General features: G+C 37.8%; 2 pseudogenes across 1 annotated transcript; both read left to right on the top strand.

The window, feature by feature from the left end:
• Window positions 1-383: 383 nt before the first annotated feature.
• On the top strand, window positions 384-17,609 carry LOC111346602 (adhesion G protein-coupled receptor L4-like; annotated as a pseudogene). Its single transcript, XR_015997038.1, has 19 exons — window positions 384-627; window positions 5,426-5,458; window positions 5,880-6,185; window positions 8,438-8,490; window positions 8,940-9,138; window positions 10,276-10,380; window positions 10,775-10,862; window positions 10,932-11,022; window positions 12,444-12,493; window positions 12,707-12,836; window positions 13,000-13,127; window positions 13,553-13,655; window positions 13,951-14,101; window positions 14,728-14,809; window positions 15,296-15,362; window positions 15,986-16,068; window positions 16,349-16,469; window positions 16,994-17,035; window positions 17,127-17,609. The product of XR_015997038.1 is annotated as an adhesion G protein-coupled receptor L4-like (transcript).
• LOC111333002 (uncharacterized) lies at window positions 1,746-3,505 on the top strand (annotated as a pseudogene).
• Window positions 17,610-19,085: the final 1,476 nt, after the last annotated feature.

The raw sequence follows: 19,085 nt of genomic DNA, 5'->3' as shown, positions 1-19,085 counted from the left end.
ATATTTTTAATAAGCATTTACTCGATAGCTATCTATAGCAAAGTTTAATATTATTTGATTTTGAAATACAACATTAGTTGACTTGAGAGGCTTGTAGAAAAGTAAGCTCTAACTGAAAATAACAAAACAATGCAGCAAGGAAAAACCTGAAGGATTCTGGTAATTGTAGCCATATGCTGCTATCTTGCAGATGACATAATACGACTGTTACCCCTCAGGCGGCTTTTTTTTTTTCTTTGAACCATCTAGCTTGCACCAGACTATATCCCTAAGTCTTTCTGCTCTTAAACTCTTAAACAAAAACTCATTAATAAGTCAATGGGTCACTAATGACAAACTGTATTTAAAATATTAAGTAATGCATTGCGTGCTAAATTGTAGAGCAGGTGATAACCAGTAACATAACTGGGATGACATATGGATAAAAACACACTGGATGAATCATTAGCTCCTCGAGTGAATACATATATATATATATAGTTTCGTCATATTTGATTCATTGGGAGTGGATCAATTGAGAGGAGTTTCATCTATTGATAGAGTCTTTTCATCGAGTGCAAACAGGAGGGATAATCAAAATGCTATCTGGTTTGGCGAGCACATTTAAGGCTGCGACGTTCATTCTAGGTGAGTAACGTCATACGCTGATCAAAATTATCACGAGAGGCAACTTGCCTTGTCATTAGAACGTCAAAGAAAAACCCCAAAAAAGTCTTTACTTTCTTAATACCTTTGTCAAATTTTGTCACTTACCGACAGAAACCGTATTCTAATTTCAATTAAAGTCTCTTTAACTAAAAAAATTAAATATACAGATATACTAGGAAAACTATGTTTTTATGGGTCAGTAATTCCCTTAAGAATCAATTAATGGCGAAAGGCACTGTCAAAATATTTTAAAAAGTGATGGCAGTTTTTTTTTTGCGATCATGATCAAAGCGGAAATGCTATCAAAACGGAACTTGCAGCAGTTTATCAAAACACCCCTTCAAACAAAAAAGTTAAAATGTGTTTTAGTTTTGCGACTTATTTCTAATTGAATAATGATTGGCCTATACCAGAATTTTTATAAAAGGATACAACGCCATCTTCATATTGCTTCAAAGTGTATTCAGATAATCGCCTTTCTCGCTCCGATTTCCTTCGATTTGAAACACGCGCTTCCATATTTGATAGAAACAAGAAAATCAACATGCAACTTATTTGAAAAAAATTTAACTCGTTCGCTTATTAGAATAACAATACACTGAAAAATAGCGCTACGAAATACATCAAACCAGATGTTTAGGGTCGAGCTTCAAAACGTCAACTAAAAAATTTAAAAGAGAAAGGTAGAGCCTAACGGTGCTTTAAGTCAAAAGAATTTCCTCGTGATTATTACGAAAAAAGTGATAGAAAAAAGATCCTATTTCGGATGCCAATAAAAGCGACGAATAAGCTTTTTGCTCTAGATCAATGCACTATTTACATACGTCATCCTTCGCAATTTTAAATTTGATTCAATAAGATAAGGTACATCTTGAATGTGAATATTCAAAGATTGAAACTTGCACAAACTACACCATTAGCGCGTCAGCTTTTTTTCACGGGATCAAGTTAATGCTACATTTTTTAACAGAAAAGTTCAGTTAAAAAAAATGTATAGATATAAAGCTAAGAATCATAATTGTAGGATATATGCTAGAAAGCGGAAGTCTCCGTCGATATATTTTCGGGTATTGAATTTATTCTCAGGAGTAAAAGAGCCCATGGCGTCGCGCACTATTTCTAAAAATAGATTTCGTCTTCTGAGACCCCCGCGTGACTCAGACAAACATTGCGATCCGCCATAAGCGAATGTATGCCGGTTGGCGACAGTATGTGAACAAAAATTGTTAAAAGTCGAGCAAATCGCGGTCTGTACTTCCTCGGAGGAAGAAAAATGGTTGGTACAAAGGATTGCCGTTGGGGTAATTGCAAAACCGACTCAAGGTACCCGGAGAAATAGCCAAAATCGCTCAAAGAGTTGGAGGAGTCCGGAAAGAAAGCTTTCATCCCATTTCCTAAACCGACTCAAAATATCGAGAGGTGCAGAAGATGGTTAGTGGCTTGTTCGAGGGAATTCTCTAACGAAAAGAATATCTCAAGAAATACGAACATTTGTGCCCTTCGTTAACTCGGCGAAAAAGGCCCCACAGAGGAACATCCTGATCCTCGAAAGGGAAATCTAAAGCCAGCAGAAGCCAGTCGTGCACGTGCTCGAAAGCGAAAGGCACCAAAACCAAGATCAGAGCCAGTAAGAAAGAAAGAATTGCTTCTTGAGGATAAGTGTGAAAAGTAATTAGACGTTTCTTTGCCGATCGACGAACTAGAGGAAACTAAGTATTCTATCACGCCTGTAACCGATTCAACAGTAGTAACTAAAGATAATGTCTGTGTTCACGTGTATGCAAACCCTGTGACTGGAAGTTTGGTCGCTGATCAAGGCTCACAGACTGCATGTTCCAAGTACATTCTTTCTGCCAAGGTTGACACAATAATTTTGAAGAACGAAGTCGCCCTGAAGAGACCACATTATCAGGCTCCCAAGATCGTAAGTAGTCTGTCTTACGAAAACATTGTGAAAAATTTATCCCTCATGAAACATTTCGTTGGCCTCACATCTTCACAGTTTAAAGCTCTCCATATTTTCTTTGACCATGTTTCTCCGTTAAATAAGTTTGTAAGGCTTCCTCTGCGATGGAAAAGCAAACAAGGGTCCAAATTGCCAGCTTTCAACAAGAGAGCAACTATTTATGTGCCTAGTAAGACTGAGGAGAGGTTTTTCTCTCAGGAATTTGGCAGTTCTTCTCAGCACTCCGGACAGGGATATAGAGCAAACCCAGCTGCGAAAGATATTCATTACACTCAGCTGATGTCTAAAACATTTAGAGACATGCACAGTGATATGTTTCCGCAGAGATCACAACTCAGGAAGTTCCTGCCTAAGGTTTTCAAAATTAGGGAGAACATAAGGTGTGCTGTGGAATGTACAGAATTTTCAGTTGAATGTTCCAGAAACTTTGCCAGGCAGGGTAACACCTTCTCTTCGTACAAAAACACCAACATATTCAAATGTCTCATCGCAGTGACCCCAGATGGTGGTGCCTGCTTTCTGTCTGATTTGTTTGAAGGGGATATTGATGATGTCCAAATCTTCAAGGAAGAGTGGTATCACGAGGTACCTGAAACCTAATGACTTAGGGTTGGCTGATCGTGGTTTCACAGTGCGTGAGCTCCTGAATCCTGTACAAGTGGAACTGAAAATCCCTCCATTTTTGAAAGGGAGGAAAAGTCTCAGTGTTGCAGAAAAACTGGAAACCCGTCGGATTGCCAAAGCTAGAATTCATGTGTAACGATTTAATCAGCGCCTTAAGGAGTTCAAACTTGTAGGCAGGAAAATTCCTTTAAATTCGGCCTCTCTTGCTACCCAGATGGTATTAGTTGCTGCCGCCTAGTTAACTTTCAGGAAACCCTTTGTAAGTAAACTCTTACACCGAATTAGGGAGGTTTTGCACCCAATCATATTTGCACTCCACATTTTGAGTACACTCCAAGATGTAGGATATAAGGGAAAATCTTGCGTCGTGTCTGAAGAAAAAAGAAATAGTCAATCTTTTCATTCTCTGGTAGTTCAGGATATGTTTTTATTACATAAAGATACTTAGAGGGGGAAGTGAACTCACTCAAACCTAGGGGTGAAATCGATTTACCTCAGAAAACTTTGGTAACAGCTCATTCCAAATCGGGTGGGTGCAAAGCCTGCCATTAACATTATTCCAGGTTAGTAGATGTAACACTGATAAAGGTTTTAACTCAACTACTTCCTTATAGGACCCTGTAATTAACAGGCATTGAGTGCTGTATGTATATTCCAAACCCAATGTATATTTCACTTTTCAGAGAGAACAAATAGTTTAACCTTGCTCTTTATCAGTTTTATATTGGGGGTAGGCTCAGCTCTCTACAATGTCTCAATAACACCTGAACAATGACATCTAATTCTGAAAAATGTTGGGATGGGACTGTAAGAAGCTGTGTGCTAACTGAAGTCTTGCGGTGGTTCACTTCTGCTGTTAGGTTCATTTTGTATACCACAATCATCAAATTAATTGAGTCCGACTTAACGAGAACGCATTCTATCCGTGTTGCTTCTTTCTGGATACGGTGGAATTTCAGGGTTTGGGTGTCATCTTGGACTCGCTTACCACTAGCCTCTATTTTATGCGATAACTTTGAGTCCCGCGTGCTTTTTAGATGAAGTCCTGCGATTTGACTCTATTAATCTGGATACCATGGGACAATATGCAAATAAATTGTAACTATTTAACCATATGAAATGAGTTACCAGTCGTGGATAGTGACTGTATAAATAAGTATCTAGAAATTCTTAGAATGCCGAGTCATGCTGACTGACATACATAAACTTTCCATGGAGCTTTCTGGAACAGTTGTATCAAATTATGTAGCTACGATATAATACTACCAAACTAGTTGTGTCATAAGCTTCTGGAATGTTCTGAAATATTTTGTAAAGATATATTAGGACTCGGTCGTGTAGCAGGAGTTGTTTGCCGTTGTCGGGAGGGACCAACTGTTTGGAATGCTATACCAAGAGAGAGCTATTATAGAAGATCTTTCATTTTAAGGAAATTTGCAGACAACTGTTTGTGAATAAAGGCTGATAGTTTCGAAAAAATCTGTTTGGGGCTGCGTCGGTGGAAGTAAGGAGATAATTGGATATATCAACAAAGTTGAAATGGTAAATTGGTCACCGCAATGATTACAAAAGCTGACGTTTCGAGCGTTAGCCCTTCGTCGGAGTGAATAGAGGAATTGTGGGTTGTGTGTGCTTTTAAAGGCCGAAAATGGAGCTACGTTATTGGTGGGAGCATGGCACACACAGTCCACATATTCCTCTATTCGCTCCGACGAAGGGCTAACGCTCGAAACGTCAGCTTTTGTAATCGTTACGGTGGCCAATTTACCATTTCAACTTTGTTGATATATCCAAACTGTATGTGAATGTGTGTCAGTAGTCAGCTAAGTATAAAGTGTAGTAGGCATAAGTAAGTTTAATTAGGATAGTTGCTGTAATGCGTTTTGGAGTAGCTCCATGGTAATAGTGTTACAAGTCTTTTAAAAGAGTAGTTGAGTTCGTGGAAGTAGCATTTCTCTGTCGGTTTGAATTATACTGTAACATACTACAAATTGGAACTGTGCGTTTCACAACCATTGAATATTCGTGGGCTTAACTACACCCTGGAGTTTTGTAACGCCGCGACAAAAATCCCACTCCTAAGCTAGATCGATGGTTATATAGTTAACAATAATTATTGCTTTGGTTGTTATTAGAATTATTTTCTTTTAAAAACACGGTTCCTTTCTCTTTATTTTTAACCCGCAGTTGTGCAAAGCTGCTTGACAAGAGCGGAACAAAGTAAGTAATTTATTATCAGCTAACTTAGCAAAGTTAAAACAAGATGAATGAACAGAAAACAACCTCTAGATAATTAATACAGTTCCTATATGAGAATGATCCCCAGAAATTTGATTTTGCTCAAACTATGCGATGCACTGATGTGTAATCAATTCTCACGCTTCCAACTTTTATCCATCAAGAAACGAATCCAGACAGTCATGCAATAACAATGAGCGTCAATGGTAACTTTTCAATAAAAAAAAAACAGAATTATACTTACGTATTCTCTTTTACTAAAAATACAATGCAATTGAAGAACAATTTTTTTCTTATATTCTCAAAATTGATTAAAGTTCTATTACCATTCATTTCATGCCACTTTGTCTGAGAGATGATTGATTATCTGTTTTCTTTTGCTGCAATTTTTGTTGTACTGCAGATGATAAGTGTGCGACTGACCCATCATTGAAGCAAAGTGAATGTAATGGATTGAGCTGTGGAGGATTTCTCATGGAAACATGGCGCAAGATAAAATGCCTTCCGTCTTCCTCAAGCGGTAGCAGAGGCTTAAGGTGCGATGGAATTAACTCCTTTTTTCTTGGAGGAGGGACATGGAATCTGTCTTGCTTTGAAGTGTTTAAAAGTTCTTCAAATCAAATCTGTAACCCGAGCAGCACCGAGAATTCAATCTTTGAAGTAGAACACTGCAAATGTTTTGAAATTGTCATTGGAGTGAAATACCCAAGTACGTTTATTTACGAAAGAAAAAATCTCTGTTTTTTTCTTTTGACTTTTCTTCTCTTCTTCTTCCTCTTGTAATTGTTGTTATTATATTGTTGTGTTCTTTTCATTATTATGATCATCGCAGTATACACTTCTGAATGCTTCAGATTACAAATAAAATTGATATAGGGTGCCAAAGGCGTAGCCTATTCAATTTTCACTACTACATAGATAAAGCTAAACTTAAAAAAAAAAATTGATTTCCTAAAAGGAAATAAATGTTCCATCAGCCTTTTAAAACTATGCTTGAACCTAATGTCGTTTAAGGAACTTAGTCCCATAGGACCTTACAGGTCCAGACAAAGAAATTCTAAAATGTTATACCCATAGACCCTAAAATGGAGATAAATGCTTTAAAAACTATACTTAAAACTGACGTCGTTGGAAGAACTTAGTCCGATAGGACTTTGAAAGTCCTAGCAATTTCAAGGGAGCTAGAGACTACCGCTTTCTGAATGTTCCTTAGCACTGAGTGACATCGGCCACTTCAACCAGTTGGCGTATGCTTTCCTTGACCCTTCGCGAGCTCCCTCCAAGTGCGTCTATCATGATGCTATGCTGCTCAATCTTGTACTCTGGGCATCTCCTTCGTAATTCGTGCCGCAGTGGGGCGTAGTTGTTCGTCTTCTCAGCACATTTGATCTCTCTATTACTGACCCATGGACAGCTCATTTCAAGTAACACGACTTTCTTCCTCTCCTTGTCTATAACCGTACAGTCTATCCTGTTGTTTCCCACCTCCGCGTGCTCTGCATATATTGTTATTATTATGCAGTAAAAACGGCTGTATGCAATATACAATAAATGCAACATGAGGCGCCGCAGCGTAGCCCATGAGCTAATCAGTGAATAAAATAGAAGCAAAATCTAACATTATAACTAAAAACTAACACCATCGTTATAAAACCTATTATAACCGATAATATGTATATATATATATATATACATAAGTTGAAGAATCAAACAGGACGCATCGATTCTCTGTTACTCTGAGTTTCGCGCCGAAGCACTCGTCAGACAGAATTATTCTGTCTGACGAGCGCTTCGGCGCGAAACTCAGAGTAACAGAGAATCGATGCGTCCTCTTTGATTCCTCAACTAATGTACATATATATATATAAATTCTGTATACGAGGGAAACCCTGACCCTGTACACCCCAAATAATCATACTTAAATACAATAAATGTTAGAAAAGAAAATTTACCCTGAGCGGGATTTAAACCCACGTCCCCCTGTTAAATATATTAGATTTTCCTTCTTTCCAGAGTTCGCCTACGAGTTAAATTATCACTTTAAAAGTGCGCGCAGTATTTAGAGTTCCTGATAGACACGCCTTCTGCATCTTCTTAAGCACACCTTTAGCTCTGCTACCTACTAGCTTCTGTAGAGTGATATCCAAGTCCTTGGACCATCCCCAGAGTACATCTAAGATGATATTGCACTGGTTGATCTCGTACCCTGGGTATCTCTGCTTTAATTCCCATCTGAATGGCACATACTTCATGGTCTTCTCAGAAGTCTTCTTGTCGCGGTTGCTCATCCAGGGGGCAACTCATCTCCAAGGCTATCACTTGCTTATCTCTGTTGTTAACGATCCTAGCGTCCACTCTATTTGCTCTGAACTCTTAGTACTCTTCACATACCGAAACATCCCAATACGCCCGTACGTTTGCTGTTTCAAAGACTGACTGTGGCTTGATAGGTGAATACCACGGTCAAAAATGATCTCGAAGAACAGGACCTTCAAGACGGCGTCATGTCTCGCAAGGTACTTGGTTTGTGCAAGCGCAGGGCAGGCAGATAAGATGGGATTGTTATTTTTGTTATTATTATTATTGTTATTATTATTATTAGTTATTACTATTATCATTCTTACTATTATTATGATTATTTGGTAACTTATTTATAGATTTCCGCATTGAGATAAAATAGGGTGAAATAAGCTAGTAAAAGTACCAATTCCGCTCTCCTTCAGCACATTATAACTGTTCAGCGATGCTAGTAGTGTAACGTGTTTTTGCAACATGTTATTATTCGAGAGAAGCCATGAAGACAGCAAACTATTCTATGGTCCACTGTCTCTGTGCAATTTCCGCTGAACTGGGTAGACTTGGGTAAACCTCTGATATATAATAGGCATAATACTTAAATTCAAAACTATCGTATGAGATAATTGTAATTGTGCGCTTTTTATCTTCTTGGCTTTGGTTTAGATGGCAGCTGGCTCAGCAGACATACAGGGCGTCCAACCAAAATTAGTATTGAGGTAAGATGTTCAATGAATAGTCAATATATATACTTAACTCTGATGATGACGTCCGCACAGGTTGTCGAAACGTCAGTCACCACCGTCGACAACTCTCCTTCTCAGGGCTACTCTCACCCGGACGATCGCACCACACTTTTACATGTTACCCCCGGGTTCAAACCATCTACTGTATTACGTAGTCGTGTTTTACGTGGTGGGTCTGTCAATTTGCAAGTTTGCTATCCTAAGTTTTTGACAGTGGGAATGTTTGCTCATTTTTTTGGGCTGTTCTCTCTTACTCTGTGTGTCTTAAATGCGACAATGGCGACAAGCCAATATATGTAAGTTAACCAGAAAAATCGTGTATCAAACGGGTAGTGTTGTTCCCATCACTCTCCGAAAAGGTAACTTACATGTACCATTAGCTACTTTTCAAAACTCATTTAATAGTACCTCTTCTCGTCAAGGACGCAAAAAAACAATTTAGAGCTTCAATCCGAAGTACATGGGTCAGCAGTTCACCAAGGGACTTTGATTCATCAAAGGATCAAAAACTGGCGGATACCATTTTTGCTGCGTTTATCTTTGAAGACACTTTATTAAGCTTTGGCAGAAATGAGCTGGAGGCGACACGTCCCAAATTAATTGACATCGATGAAGATCTGAGTAAGTGCAGTATAGTCTCTCTTCCCTTTTTTGGAAAAGAGCTTTATCCTGTATAAGTTCTGGCGAGCATTTCGTGTACACTGATTTAGAGCCAGCATCACTATTCTTTATGCATCAACTAAAGAAAATTCTAACTTATTTTCGTTGGCAAGATCGAAAGCATTGACTGTTATTTGCAATTGTAGAATTCGGGAAATTATCGGCGTGCGAAGTCATAAATTTGGGGAGGTACGACTGGATAAAATTTAATTTGAATTTATCAACAAAGTTGAAATGGTAAATTGGCCACAGTTACGATTATAAAAGCTGACGTTTCGAGCGTTAGCCCTTCGTCGGAGCAAATAGAGGAATTGTGGGTTGTGTGTGCTTTTAAAGGCAGAAAATGGAGCTACGTTATTGGTGGGAACATGGCAACAAGAAAAACACGAATAAATTTGTGGAATGAAAAGCGTTCGTTAATACCTGGGGGATTTAGACTGCCGCCTTGCAAGATGAGCTTTTGTTCAAGAGTTTTACGGCTTTCCGTGCTACCTAAGTGCAAGGAAAGACCGCAGATTGCCATATGTTGCTTAGAATGATTAGTTAAATTAAAATGTCTAGCAACTGGTTTCGATGTGTCCTTGTCATTCCTCTCCACGTCGCGAAGGTGTTCTCGGAATCGGTTACCTAGTCTTCTGCCTGTTTCGCCGATGTAAATCTTTTTGCAATAAGTGCAAGTTATGCAATAGATTAAATTGGCGTAGGTGCAGTGAAGTGATCGGTGATCTTAATGGATCGTTTGGATCCCGATATTTTCTCAGTGTTGTGAATAAAAGGACACGTTTTGCATCGCGTACGAGCGCATTTGAAGGTGCCTGGTTGGTCATTAGTCTGAAAATAACTTCTGACCAAAAAATTGCCTATGTTTTTGTCGCGTTTGAATGAAATGAGCGGAGGCTGCGAAAAGATAGTGCTTGTCTCTGGATCGTTTTGAAGTAATTTAAAGTTTTTAAGAATGATGGATTTAATTATTAATGATGTATAAAAATTTAGTTGTGCAGGTCGTAGAGTATTCTAGGTACACACATGCCGTTAGACTGTTTAGACGGGTGAAAATGTATGTCGGTACTGCACCACTTTTTATATTTATCAATCTAGGTTTTCAAGTCAGATACAATGTCCTCGAGAAAGGAAATGACTTTTTGTTTAATGGAAGCAATGGGGAGAACTTTATCAACATTTCCCAAGCTAATATGGATCCATGTAAGTACCTTTATTTGTTTTGAATATTTGCTTTCAAGACAATTGTCCTCCATTTCCTGGCCAATTCGTCAGTGTATCTGTTCTCCAAATTTGCAATTAATATGCAGGTAGTTTACACTTAATACAGTGAGTTTTTCTTTTTCTTTTTCCCTCCTTAGTCTGAATCGGTTTTCGTTTTGGAATTTCTCGACTCTCTCTTTATTGTTGGGCGTCACAATATGAAGAAACTTTATGCTTTTTCAATAGTACTAGATATTGTACTTTTCCATTAATCACCTGCCTGTAATGACACCAAGGCCCTGATTATTTATGAGTGATAATCGTATTTCCAAAAACTAAAACTCAAAATTTTGGAAACCAAAACCAATGCAGTTCTCGTTTCCTTGTTAAACAGACACGGTAGTACTTGGAGTGGCATATAACAAGCTATATGACTTTATATCAAACTACTCAGCTGAAACTGAGGAGGATAAAGAAACAAGGTACGTGTATTTGGTTTGAATAGCTGAGGATAGACTGGTTTTGCGATGATATAATTTGTTTTATTTCAGGATACTTGACAGTATAATTATGTCCGCCGTGATTGACCCTCAGCCTAAACTTCTAACAGAAAATGTCACATTGGTTTTTAAGAACATGAAGGTATCTATGTCGATCTTTCGTTGTGTGCGCACTCTTTTTTTAATTTAGTTGGATTTTGCTTGTTTTTTTGTTTGTTTTAAAAAAGGGGGACACCAACAGTTTATTCATCCTTCTTGTGAGCGAACATTATGTCGCCTTTTACCCCAATTCAAATTGAGATTTGATAACCAGCCCATAATTTTAAGATTTTCCAAGACCTGAAATGTAAATCAGCATTGCATCCCATTAGGCACTGCGACATTTACAAATTTTGTCATCTTAAACCTCTCACAAAGGGGGAGAGTATTAGATACCGGGGGCTTTCCACAATTTCACATCCGAGACTTTTCTGAATTAGAATTATTAAAAACGAAACATCTGGCGAAAACAAATTCGCTCTTTCTGAATAACAAACTAAAACTTCATTAATGGAGAAGTTCCAGAAACCTTCATGTCGAGGGTTACTACATGATCTAATTTGGAGGGTTACACTGATATCCTATAACTATGACGCCTTTACTAGTCTGCTACTAGTAAGGCATCACTAAGGCGAGCACTGAAGCCCTGATATATTATTCCTTCAATCATAACCATTATAACCTCCTCAAATGTGTTTTGTGCATTAGCTGCTTTATTCTGTAGAGTTGTAATCGGACAGTTTCATCGAACAGTTGGATATAATCGGACACTTTTAATCAGACGGTTAAAGCAGCCAATCATACCAAGTCCACTCAACTAAATTTATGGATTAATTAATTAATTAATTAGCAACCATCACAACTGGGAAACTTCCAAAATGGAGGAATTAGGTAATTGGGACCTTGTCTCTATTTTTCCCTAATGTATTTTTTTTTCTTTCTGGAAAATTATAATGGTTATGATTAAGAGCCACTGACCATAAATATCGAGAATCCGCCGACAGTTGCAAAATGCCTTAATTCATTTGATTTTTCCTAAAGGACGACCCTTTTGATGGAACGTTCTCAAAAATTATATCAAAGTTCCATCCCGCTATTCTTTCTCCGGAAAATCGAAAGTTCAAAATACACCTGAATAGCTGCCCCCCCCCCCCCGTCCCACTCGCAAATCAATGAAAAACTATGCAAATTCAGCAACTTCGTACACCACAACGCGATGTAGTCCCGCTTTTAAATTTCCTTTTGTGTGCTAGCATATGGTTCTTTTATCCCTTTGAAAATACAAGTTTCTTGTTATTTTGTTACGTTTAACTCTGAATAGTGACCCGTTGAAATAAAGTAACCAAATTTTGCAACTGTCGGCGGATTCTCGATATCTATGGTCAGTGGCTCTTAATTGGTAACAGAACGGTCTGTAGTCATACTCGTAATTAACAAACCGACTTGTTGACTACAGACCAAGTTGGACTCCACACGGTCCCATCACCGTCATGAATCACCATAATTGATTATTTTTTCTCCTAGGTGAATCGTAAAAAAAGAATATGTGTATTCTGGAACTTCTCCGAAGACAAGTAAGTACCATAGTTACAAAACTGTTGTTAACGTGAATTGTTACAGCTCTCATAGGAGCCAAAACTATCTGAATGGAAGCTTAAAGTATCAGAAAGCCCGTTTGAGAAATAAGTGGAATGCGTTGAACACTTTTCCATTATAGGGGGAAAGGGTTTGCAATAGAATAAGTAATTTTGAATCCTGTCTGTCCTTGTCTCTTCCTTTTTTTACAGCTGTGGGAGTTGGTCAAGTGAAGGATGTCAAACAAACATGATATCAGATAAACAAACGGAATGCGTTTGCAATCACTTGACCCACTTCGCTGTGCTCATGGACTTTACCGACAATAGTGCTAACGGAAAGGTGAATATACATACATATATTTTTCTTCCAAAAAATAAAATCATATAAATCTCAAAAGCCACATATGGTTATAACAGGTATTGCAATTGCCTATATTTATTGTTATAGACAATGTAATAGACAACATTTTCTTTGATCCAAATCAAATTATTATCGATATCACTTTTTCAATCAAGATGAAACTCGTTCGTCAGATGAACATGACAAAATACTGACAATCCTCACTCAAGTAGGGATGATGTTATCTCTCACTGGAGTCGTACTCACAATTATCAGCTATATTCAGCTCACGTAAGTAAATTCAATAAACACGCAGTGATATCTAACTGAATTCTGGGGGGTTATCGCCGTTTATCAAGTTATCAGACTAGTTCCTTGGCGCGTCTGGAAAAGAAATTGGACCTTCTGAGACTAATTTTCTTTGAAAAAAATTCGCCAAGGAGTTAAAATAGCTTCAAACAAATTGTTAGTAAAAGAAAAACCTCCTCGTAAATATGCTTGTATACAATCGTTATTTACCAAATAATTTATTTAAAAAAAAAGGATAGTCTCAGCACACGTATGTCTTTTTTTTGCTTGATTATTTACCGTTGTATTTCTGATGATTTCCTTCCCAATTCATTGGCCTAAGTTTTGTATTTGTCTTGCCGCTTAATCAGTCTCATTAAGTTGCTATTTAACGACTTGTTTGTTTTTATTTATTCTGTGCCCTTCAGAGACAGACATTCACCTTTGTGTCACATTCGGGTTAGTCTGACCTCCTGCATTGGAGCAGGACATATCATATTTTTTGCTGGAATAGATGCCACAGAAAACAAGGTGACTTGTTAAACTCTTCCTTCTTGTTGCTTATTTAGTTGTTCTTGTGCTTGTTTGTTTAATTGTTTTTCTATTTGGTTTAGCTTCTTATTATTTGACTGATTGATTTCAGACTGAGTGATCGATCGAGTAATTCTCTTTTCCAGTTTGTTTGTCCGTTTGCATGTTTTCTATTTTGTAGTTTTCATTTGTTTGTTCTGTTTTGTTGCCTTTCTCTTTTTTTAATTCGTGTTCGGATTATTATCTCGAAAAATGGCAAATTATTACATTTTTATGGATTATCTATTCCCTGCAGGCTGGTTGTGTAGCTGGAGCAGCTCTTTTGCAGTATTTCCTGATGGCCTCCTGTTGCTGGATGCTTGTCGAGGGCATTTATATCTACTTATTTGTTGTAAAGGTGTACAACATCACCGATAAAATTTATCTTTATCATGGCTTTTGCTGGGGTAAGGTGCACTACCAGTCACAGATGGGATTGTACCTATAAAATTAATGTACTTAGCAGGATATCTTGATTCTGATTGGCTTAAAACCAATGCAGAAGTAGGTATTAGAGTTAAAATAGAGGTTATAAGCGTGAAAAGATAGTTGCCATGAAAACATTGAGAGAACTCTAAATTTGAACACACTTTCTTGTAATGGCCATATCTTTTACGTCTTCAAATGAATACGCGTGCTGTTTGAAAATCATTGGATCGTCTTGATTGATAACTAAAGAGGGCGTATAGTATTTTTGGAGCCAGTTAGACTTGGTTTTATGCAGAATGTCACCGGCGTTGATCTTAATGGCCAAAAAACGAAGCAGTTTTGTAATTAGATGCGTTTTAGTAACGTTATACCCACAAACAAAAGGTTTCAAGGATGAACAATATAAAAATCACATTGAAACTTCATATTTTCGCAGATAACAAAGAGGCGTCGGTTTATTCAAATCCTCAACTTGTACAGTCATTGGCTGAGGCGGATGTAATAGCCCTAGATCTCGGTTATTCTTGCTGTCTTGTCCTACATAAACCAGTAGCTTTTAATTACTGATCTAAAATGGCGTTTTCTATTGTTTGTTTTGCTTCAGGACTTCCTACAATCATAGTTACTGCATCTCTAGGTATTGCCGCAGGAAAAGATGGAAAAGAAACTTATGTCACCGATAAAAGGTGAAGTTTGAATGTTTTCTAATTTTATCAACCGTTTAAAAAGTAGAGAGGGCCTGGAAATGTGAACCTGAAAAAGACAAGGGGCGAGGGTGTCAATTTCCCCTTTACCTGCCTCCTGATATTGGTAAATCATTATCAAGGACTCAGGGAAGACAAGAACGGGTACTAATTTTTACGAAACTTGATACCAGCAGCCCCCCCTCCCTGGCCTTCTAAAATGGCCTTTACCCCACCCTTTTCACTAGGTACCTCCTTCTTTCAAACTGTGGATCAGTCTCTTCGTGTGCTAGACCAGGAAGCTATTTAAGTTATCATCCAGAATGATGTTTTTCGTAATTTTGCAAAGTAATATAAAGGCATCGTGCTGCCCCATCCTTTGGGTTTTCATTTCACATTCTGACATGAAATATCCCCTAATTCTTTTATTTAAACGGACAAAACGAAATTGAAAGCTAGACCTGTGCACTTTATTGTTTTGATTATAAGATGCTGGATGTCCTCCTCTAACAATATCATCTGGATATTTGTTTCCTTTGTTAGACTAATCACAATTGTAAGTTGCCATAGATTGAATTTTCTCAATGAATATGGGCTCAGTCATCTAGATACATTTGTTTTAACATTGATTTCAACAGTATTTTGACAGCCATAAATTTTCTTAATGGATCTTTGAAAGTCCTCTTCCCAAAACTTATGGCAGAAGCTAGAGAGAAGAAAACATCGATCGTTCTTTTTTTTCTCTTTTCTTACTTTGGTCACAGTGAATATATGAAGTTCATATATTTGAACTGGGGTTGTAGATACGTATGATGCACGATCCTCGCAGTAGAAAGCGCTATTTATGTAATAGCGAGAATCAGAACTGAAAAAAATCAGGCCTGTACGGGATTCGAACCACTGACCTATATATGAACTTCATATATTCATTGTATCTGATTTATCATCACGGGTTTAATTCGAATCAACTTAATGGCCTGCTCCCAGTTGGCTTGTTAGCTCAACTGGTAGAGCACTGCACTAGTATCGCAGAGGTCAGTGGTTCGAATCCCGTACAGGCCTGATTTTTTTCAGGTCTGATTTTCGCTATTACATAAATAGCGCTTTCTACTGCGAGGATCGTGCATCATACGTACTTTTCTTACTTTATTTTTATTTTTTCCTTTTAAATCCCTGAAGATGAACATGGTAATCCTTGTGCGAGTTATCAAGGAAATGACAACAATCCAACAGGTGAAGGATAACCAGACTGAGCAGATCAGGTGGGATGATAAGAGATGTGTCTCCCTGTAATGTCTTTATAAAGCTAATTATTTTAGTGGAGAGGTAAGACTTCAAATAGTCTCGCATAATACCTTGTTGTTTATAAATTGCGTTTTCGATGGACAGCCTTCAAACTGCTTCTTGTGTCGCCCCCACCATTATGTCCAGTGTATTTATAACTTTCAGTTTAAACTTAGATTGTTAGTCTTCCATTATTTCCGCTGAAGGGGAAAAAGATAAGAATTCAGATGAAAACCTATGTCATTTGGTCTATTACAGGCTGGGCATCCGTGCATGCGTCGTGTTAGCTCCGTTGCTGGGTGTTACATGGCTGATTGGCCTTCTTTTGCCACTACACATCGCCTTCTCCTACATTTTTGTAATCCTTAACTCTACTCAGGTAAAGTGCTATTAAGCTTTAAGGCAGTTTGCTTTTCACTGGATAAAATAAGGGCGTACTTCTGATAAGATGAGCCTTAGAAATACTTTAAGTGTCTCCATATCTAAGGATGACTCAGATTCACTTTTAGACACCAGACCCACCATTCCATTCTGAAAAGATTATCTAAGACGCCCTTTCGCACTTTTATTTTTATCTCCAAAGCCTTAGCTCTGCTAAACATTAATAATGGGGTCACAATGAGTCTATTAAATCTGAAGGATAGAGATGTATTCTGAAAAATAACTCTTAGGCGAGTGAACGATAGAAGACATTTAAGAAACAATAGAAGAGCTCTGGCTGAGTTGTTAGGACACAGCCCTACATTCGTGACAAAAAAAAAGTGTAATGCTTTTGGTTGCTACCATACGATAAAAGGACCAAGCCGATTTAAGCTTTTTTTTTTATTTTTGCATCTATTTGTTTATTTGTATATTTATAAACTGATCGATTTAAATCTCCACTGCTTTTTTTTTTTTCTGAAGGGACTCTCTATTTTCTTCTTTCACTGCCTGAGAAATAGTGAGGTATATATGAGTTTTGAATCTTCGTGATCTATATCCAGAAAAACCGGTAACAAAGATGGGTACCTCTAATTTCCTTATACCTCTTTTCTAGATAAAAGGGAGTTTTAAAAGAAGATTCCAAGAATATCAACCCAAGTGCATCAAATCATAGGCAAGCTGACAACACAAAGAACTCTCAGACCCATCAGAGTCACGCTAACGCTGGGATTCCTCAGGAGGATCGAGAGTAGACTTTGAACTTATATCTTCCCCTAGAATTGAGCGAATACTGTATGCATTTATTACCAGTTTCACTTATGTTGCTTAGACTATAGCTTATGAGCTCTATAGCAAATTGAAACATTTTTGTCCAGCTGCTGGGTAACCTCCTTAACCACAGATTTAGGTTATATGATCAAGTGGAATCATTTCTTAGAATCAAATTGCCAGAGAAGACCGCTTTAAAATATATCATGATGAATCATTTAAAATGTAATCAGTCAGTATCTAAATGAATTAATCTTGGCGCAATTGATATTGATAATTAGAAAAAAGTTTGTAGTAGACTTCAAATAAAGACATAATGGAAACTTTATTAGACTACAACACTTCATAGCCGATGAAGGGAACATTGTTCAAACCAACCAGAACGCGACAGTTACTACGCGATACCGCGTGGTATTATGGTAGCTATTCCATCATGATGAGGTCGCACAATCTATCTAAACCAAGATAGACTTGAAAATTTAATCTCAATATACCCTAGTTAAAATTTGCGAAGTGCACGCCCCCTTTCCACCTCTTTACCATTTACCACAGGTGCCAAAGAGAAAGCTGGTTCGTCATTATCGTTCTCGTCTTCACCATTTTCATTCCTGTCACTGTTTGATCAAACTCGACGCTTTGCTAAAAGTTAGCGAGCGCTCGGAATGCAAGCGTATATGTAATTTCCACTTTCGAGAGCCTTGCTACTACTCTAAGAGTTGGTGAATTTGAAAAATAAAAGGAAAGATCATTTAAATTCATCCTTATTGTTTTTCGGTTCCCTTGTCTCCACCCTTCCTCTGGTTTTCTCTCCCCTGCCAATCCTTACACCTTTACAACACTTTGATTATAGCTATATTTGACAGCGTAACTAAAGCTGGTAAAAAATTTCTTCTCATGGACAAAACTTTCAACCTTGTAAACCACCATTTTGAGAATTGCTCATAAACGATAACGCATCTTTTTGTTCACGGATATGAGACGCATAAGCAAGAGCAATGATGGGATGCGAATTAAAAATTTCGTAGCGTTCAGAGCAGCCTTAGAACTCTGGAGCAAGCATGGGTCTTATTAAAGATGGCGGACCCTTTCCTAAATATGTCGGATCTATTGGGGAGGACTCTTGTGGGTTGACGGCTTACATCTACCTCTGAAATAAAATGATAATGGATTTTATTACATGTACAATCACTGTATATTCTAATTACATTGCGCACAGTTTATCCACGGGTTCACCATGTACAGTTAAGGTCATTTTGATTCCGTTCTCGGCGATCCATTTGAGTCCACAGGTAATATGTGGACCTTGCATTGTGCCTCCCTTTCTCTAGATTTGTTGAAATATATAGGTTTTTTTTTTTCAAGAGGCGAGTAGATGTTCTTCTTATTAAATCTTGGGTACTACCATGGTATGTAAAGTTAAAGAATTTACTAACAGATGATTTTTGCATTATGATTTGATTTCCATCGGCAGTATGCTTCTTAGCATGTGGTATCATAAGGAGAAGTTGGAAATTGATTCTTTCCCGGACTCTAAAATCCCAAACGTAGGCAGAAAAGGTACTCCGCTTTTTTTCTTCGAGGCACCCGGATGTATTACCACGTTAACCATTCTTTGTTCAAGACGTAAAATTCACTGGCCAATGGTCTGTCAGCTGAGAGATAAAATACACAGCTGGCAATATCTGGCGTTAATTAAAAAAGGATCTACTTCCTCCATCGTTGAATTTAAAGTGGATTTAGGAATAGAAAACTCCACAGTGTATCTCAAGCTTGGAATGATGAAAGCGTTTTCTTATGCGCCCGC

Source organism: Stylophora pistillata, chromosome 2 (assembly GCF_964205215.1).
Source record: "Stylophora pistillata chromosome 2, jaStyPist1.2, whole genome shotgun sequence".
NCBI lineage: Eukaryota > Metazoa > Cnidaria > Anthozoa > Scleractinia > Pocilloporidae > Stylophora > Stylophora pistillata.
The sequence above is the reverse complement of the archived record's forward strand: the minus strand, read 5'-3'. Positions and strand labels throughout refer to the sequence as shown.